Raw genomic sequence first — 6,066 nt, forward strand, 5'->3', positions numbered from 1 at the left:
TAGAATTCTCTAAGGTCCTGGTAGGCACGGTGGCTGGCTGGGCGGCGGCGTGGGGGGCCAGCGGGTGGGAGGAGCCTCCTTCAGCGGAGTGTACGCACCACGCCCCAGTGTCTGGAAAAGGACCACAGTCCTATCCTGTTGCCGAGGATACACTGAGAAGGCCCCTTCTTCCTCTCTCATGTCTGGGCTGCCCCTACTCTCGTCCTACCCTCTTCAATGCCGCCTCTGGTCATCACTCCATACTAATCACTCACCATAATTGACCACAAATTAAATTCTAGTCCTTTGAGGCTTAAACACAGCTTACTCTATGAACAGCTCCTGTTGCTGCTGCCTCCACATTTCTGTGTCCTCTGACCTTTGACCTCATCGGTGTCACCTCACCTGGCCATGCTTTCCTCACTGCTCCCCACGGACCATTCCTGGGAACTCGGCTTTCCCCCCCTCATTTTCCCCAAAACCCTTCCCTTGAAGCATTTGTGTGCAACCAAATGTACTGAAGGTTTGGGGAGGGAAAGAATCTTAAACCACAGAAGCACAATTTAAAAGTAAGTATTGAACATCCCTATATTCGAAAGCTTCTAGCAGCCTCTGAGAGCTCCCCACAGGCCTCAGAGTCTCTAACCTCCTGCTGCCTGCATTGCCACGCTCACTCCCTCCCTTCTGCAAACTCTACCGGGCCTCCTCAGTGCTGCTCTCTTTGTGATGCGAGCTTGTCTGGGTCCAGACCTCTGTCCTCTCCCCAGAGATGCGTGAGCCTGCTGTCAGTGGCAGTGGGGCTGGGAGAAGGACGGCCACTCTCCTTCTCTACCCTCTTCCTGGTTGGTTCACCTTGGTGTAAAAATTCTGCACATCCTAAGCGAAGCCATATTTCCCGGTGATGACCTTACTATGGCCAGCTGCCTTCCAGAGCAGCGAAGTCCCCAGCGCCCAGGATAGTCTCATGGCCCCCCGACTTCACCTTTGAAGAAAATGTCAAAGTGACCTATCTATAGAGCGATTGCATGAATATTCATCTCATCAAATACCTGGCACGGGGTGGGTGCTAAAAGGAATGTGTTGTATGAATAAGTGAAAGAATAAATTAATGAATGAGAGAAAGAGCATCCTTAGCAGAGGAAACCAAATATTCAAAACACAGAGGTGGGGGAAAACCATGACGATCAGGAAACAAAAGGTAGTTTAAAAGGTCTGCATTGGCAAGGCCCCCACTAGCACATCTGGCTTCTTCGTGCAAGGGAGCAAAAAGTGCCTTTCCTTCTTGGTGTGTGTGACCCCTTGCCGGGGCTTATAGGTGGCTGCATTTCCGGCCCTACACGCCCTCCTGGCCAGACGCACCTGAGCGTCCAGAAGAGGTAGCCCTGCCGTGTTGGGGAGCAGCGAGGGAGGTGAGCAGCGAGGGAGGTGGGCTCGGGTTAGCTCCTGCTAAACCGGGAGCTTCATCATTTCTTTCCCAAATCCCTGCACCAGCCTCTAGACCGTCATCCATCTCTGTCTTCAAGCTCTCCTCTTCCAATTCACCCTGCACTAGAGCAAGAGTGAGCTTCGTAAAATGTAAATCTTGTGTTGCCAGTCTGTGTAAGATCCTCTACAATGTTTCTTAGCCTGGCAGGAGGCCCTATACAAACGGCTAGAAATACCCGCAGGGTTCAATCCTTGGGACTCCTTCTCTACTGCAGCCAAAGAATGGCTGTTCTGTACAGTGGTTAAGAGCGGGGACTTGGAAGCCTCACCTTCTGGAACCTTCTGGCTCTGCCCCTTGCTAACTACATGATCCCAGGGAAGCTGCTTAACCTCTCTGACTCCTTTCTACAAATTGGAGATGTTAATTGCCGCTACTGCACAGAGTTGTTGAAGGGATTCAATGAGGTAATTAACATAAAGTATTCTAAACAGTGTCTGGCACATAAAGTCATAATTAAACTCAATACACATTAGCTATTATTACTACTAATAGTAGAGCTGAGATGGGCACACAGGAGGCTCGACACTATGTCGTCCTGTTATTTCAGAGCTAGCGCAACGTGCTGTCAGAGCAAAGCGAGGGAGTGGTTAATTTTTCCTGAGGAAACAGGAAAGGGCATAACAGAAAAGTTCATTTTGGAGCTGGACTTTGGAAGGTGAGCCGTTTTCTAGAACAAGTCATGCAAGGCAGAGGGGAAGCATGAGCAAAGGCTTGGTAAGGGGCAGAAGTGCACGGTATGTTCCCATAAAATAGAGATACTCTTTGCTCATTTGTAGATACCCTACACATTTAATCTCCTTTATAAATCATGTTTCCTTTCAGCCTCTCACATCGAAGGCAGAGAGCTCTAAGGTTATTGCCCAGAGACGGGAGCGAAATCTTCATCTGACCACTGACGCAGAGGCTGCCCCTTCCCCGCTCATGTCTCCCAGGCCTGCACAGTGCTGTTTGCTGGGTGACTTCCTGCAGAAAGCCCTACAGCTCTGTGCTGAGGGCTTTCTCTGGCTGCAGCAAAATGCTTTGCCCCCTGCACAGAACAGGCTGGACGTGTGGGGGAGTTAAGAGCTTGAGAACAGCCCTCAACCAAGGGCAAGCAACAGTTGGGGAAACAGCCAGGAGGCTTGTTGTGAACCATCTCCAGAGCTTCTCAGGGGCTTGAGCCCCGGTTGCCCACAGCGTTAGCCTGTCCGCAAACACATCCTGAATGTGTTCCCCTAATGAGGAAGTGCTGTCTCACCTGCTCACAGCCCTGCTGCAATCCTGGGATCGCCTGACACGTAAACTACTCGCACCTGCTTTTATGTGCTACTCCCAGGAAACCAGTCTTCTGATACTCGGAAGTCCTTGTGACCAAGCTTAATTTTGCTACTACTTGCTTTGTGAGTGCCCCCACCATACCTCGGTTTCTTCATTCTTCATAAGGGGGGGGTGCAGAGATTTGAATTAGTGAGATGAAATCTAGGAGTCTTCTAAGGCTCACGTGGCGTGCTTCTGGCGCAATCCCCGCTCTGTCTTGGGGGGGCAGGGAGCGGGCGGGCAGTGGAGGAGGGGGGACACGGACAGCCAGCCGCACACTGGCACACCGGAGTGGAAACAGCACAAAGCACAAGAGAAAAACACTGAAAAGTCGTTTTTGGAGAATTGAAATGGGATTGCCATGAGCAATAACGACATTAAGAAGTTGCTTTGGACTGTCAAAGGGTGATGTTTAAAAACAAATAGTACTCTTAAAAATACCACAAAGAGAAGTTCTTTGTAGATCTTGGATACCAGTCCTTTATCTGTGGTGTCCTTTGCAAATATATTCTCCCATTCCGTGGGCTGTCTCTTAGTTTTTTTGACTGTTTCCTTGGCTGTGCAGAAGCTCTTTATCCTGATAAAGTCCCATAAGTTCATTTTATCTTTTATTTCTCTTGCCTTTGGAGATGTGTCGTGAAAAAGGTTGCTCTGGCCGATGTCATAGAAGTTGTTGCCTATGTTCTCCTCTAGAATTTTGATGGATTCCTGTCTCACATTGAGGTCTTTCATCCATTTGGAGTTTATTTTTGTGTATGGTGTGAGAGAGTGGTCAAGTTTCATTCTTTTGCATGTAGCTGTCCAATTTTCCCAGCACCATTTATTGAAGAGACTGTCTTTTTTCCACCGGATGTTTTTTCCTGCTTTATCAAAGATTAGTTGCCCAAAGAGCCGAGGGTCCATTTCTGGGTTCTCTATTCTGTTCCATTGGTCGATGTGTCTGTTTTTGTGCCAGTACCATGCTGTCTTTGTGATCACAGCTTTGTAGTACAGCTCGAAATCCGGCATTGTGATGCCCCCAGCTTTGTTTTTCCTTTTCAACAGTTCCTTGGAGATTCGGGGCCTTTTCTGGTTCCATACAAATTTAAGGACTATTTGTTCCAGTTCTTTGAAAAATGTCCTCGGTATTTTGATCGGGATAGCATTGAAAGTGTAGATTGCTCTGGGTAGTATGGACATTTTAACTATGTTAATTCTTCCAATCCATGAGCATGGAATATTTTTCCATCTTTTTATGTCTTCCTCAATATCTTTCAAAAGTGATCTATAGTTTCTAGGATATAGGTCCTTTACGTCTCTGGTTAAGTTAATTCCAAGGTAACGTATGGTTTTTGGTGCTATTGTAAATGGGATGGATTCCCTAATTTCTCTTTCTTCAGTCTCGTTATTCGTGTATAGAAATGCAACTGATTTCTGGGCATTGATTTTGTATCCTGCCACCTTACTGAATTGTTCTATAACTTCTAATAGTTTGGGAGTGGATTCCTTTGGGTTTTCCATATAGAGTATCATGTCATCTGCAAAGAGAGACAGTTTGACTTCTTCTTTGCCGATTTGGATACCTTTGATCCCTTTTTGTCTTCTGATTGCTGTTGCAAGGACTTCTAGTACTATGTTGAATAATAGTGGCGAGAGTGGGCATCCTTGTCGTGTTCCTGATCTTAAGGGAAAGGCTTCCAGCTTTTCCCCATTGAGAATAATGCTTGCAGTAGGCTTTTCATAGATGGCTTTTATGAGATTGAGAAATGTACCCTCTATTCCTACACTCTGAAGGGTTTTAATCAGGAAAGGATGCTGTATTTTGTCAAATGCTTTTTCTGCATCAATTGAGAGGATCATATGGTTCTTGAGTCTTTTCTTGTTGATATGATGTATCACATTGATTGATTTGCGAGTGTTGAACCATGCTTGCATCCCAGGTATGAATCCCACTTGGTCATGATGGATAATCCTTTTAATGTACTGTTGGATTCTATTAGCAAGGATCTTGTTGAGGATTTTGGCATCCATATTCATTAGAGAAATCGGTCTGTAATTCTCCTTTTTGAGGGGGTCTTTGCCTGGTTTGGGGATCAAGGTAATATTAGCCTCATAGAATGAGTTTGGTAGCTTTCCTTCTGTTTCTATTTTTTGAAATAGCTTTAGGAGAATAGGTATTATTTCTTCTTTGAATGTTTGGTAGAATTCCCCAGGAAAACCGTCTGGGCCTGGAGTTTTATTATTTGGAAGGTTGTTTATCACTGACTCAATTTCTTCATAGTTAATTGGCCTATTTAAGAAATCTATTTCTTCCTGTTTCAGTCTTGGTAGTTTATAGGTTTCCAGGAAGGCCTCCATCTCTTCCAGATTGTTTAGTTTTTTGGCATATAGCTGTTGATAAAAGTTTCTAATAATCCTTGCAATTTCAATGGTGCTGGTCGTGACCTCTCCCTTTTCAGTCATAATTTTAATAATCTCAGTCCTTTCTCTTTGTTTTTGGACAAGTTTTGCCAGTGGTCTATCAATTTTATGGATTCTCTCAAAGAACCAGCTTCTAGTCCTGTTGATCTGCTCTACTGTGGTTCTGGTCTCTAATTCATTGATTTCTGCTCTAATCTTGGTCAACTCCTTCCTTGTCAGTGGGTTAGGCCTGTCCCTCTGTTGCTGTTCCAGTTTCTTGAGGTGAGAATATAGAAACTGCATTTTAGATTTTTCTATTCTTTTGAGTGAGGCTTGGATGGCTATGTATTTCCCCCTTAGGACTGCCTTTGCAGTATCCCATAGGTTTTGGACCGTTGTGTATTCATTCTCGTTGGTCTCCATAAATTGTTTAATTTGTTTTTTGATTTCCTGGTTTATCGAGTCATTCTTGAGCAGGATGGTTCTTAGCCTCCAAGTGTTTGAGTTTCTTCCAGGTTTTTCCTTGTGGTTGAGTTCCAATTTCAGAGCGTTGTGGTCTGAGAATATGCAGGGGATAATTTCAATCTTTTGGTATTGGCTGAGACCTGTTTTGTGTCCCAGAGCATGATCTATTCTTGAGAATGTTCCATGGGCATTTGAATAGAATGAGTATTCTTTGGTTCTGGGGTGTAGTGTTCTATATATATCTATGAGGTCCAACTCGTCGAGTATGGCATTCAAAGCCTTTGATTCTTTGCTTAGTTTTTGCCAGGGTGTTCTGTCTATTTCTGATAGTGGGGTGTTGAGGTCCCCTACTATTACTGTGTTCTTATCTATATGTCTCTTTATTTTGGTTAAGAGTTGGCTTGTGTATCTTGCTGCTCCCCTGTTGGGGGCATATATATTAATAATTGTCATATCCACTT

Source organism: Ailuropoda melanoleuca, chromosome 2 (genome assembly GCF_002007445.2).
Source record: "Ailuropoda melanoleuca isolate Jingjing chromosome 2, ASM200744v2, whole genome shotgun sequence".
NCBI lineage: Eukaryota > Metazoa > Chordata > Mammalia > Carnivora > Ursidae > Ailuropoda > Ailuropoda melanoleuca.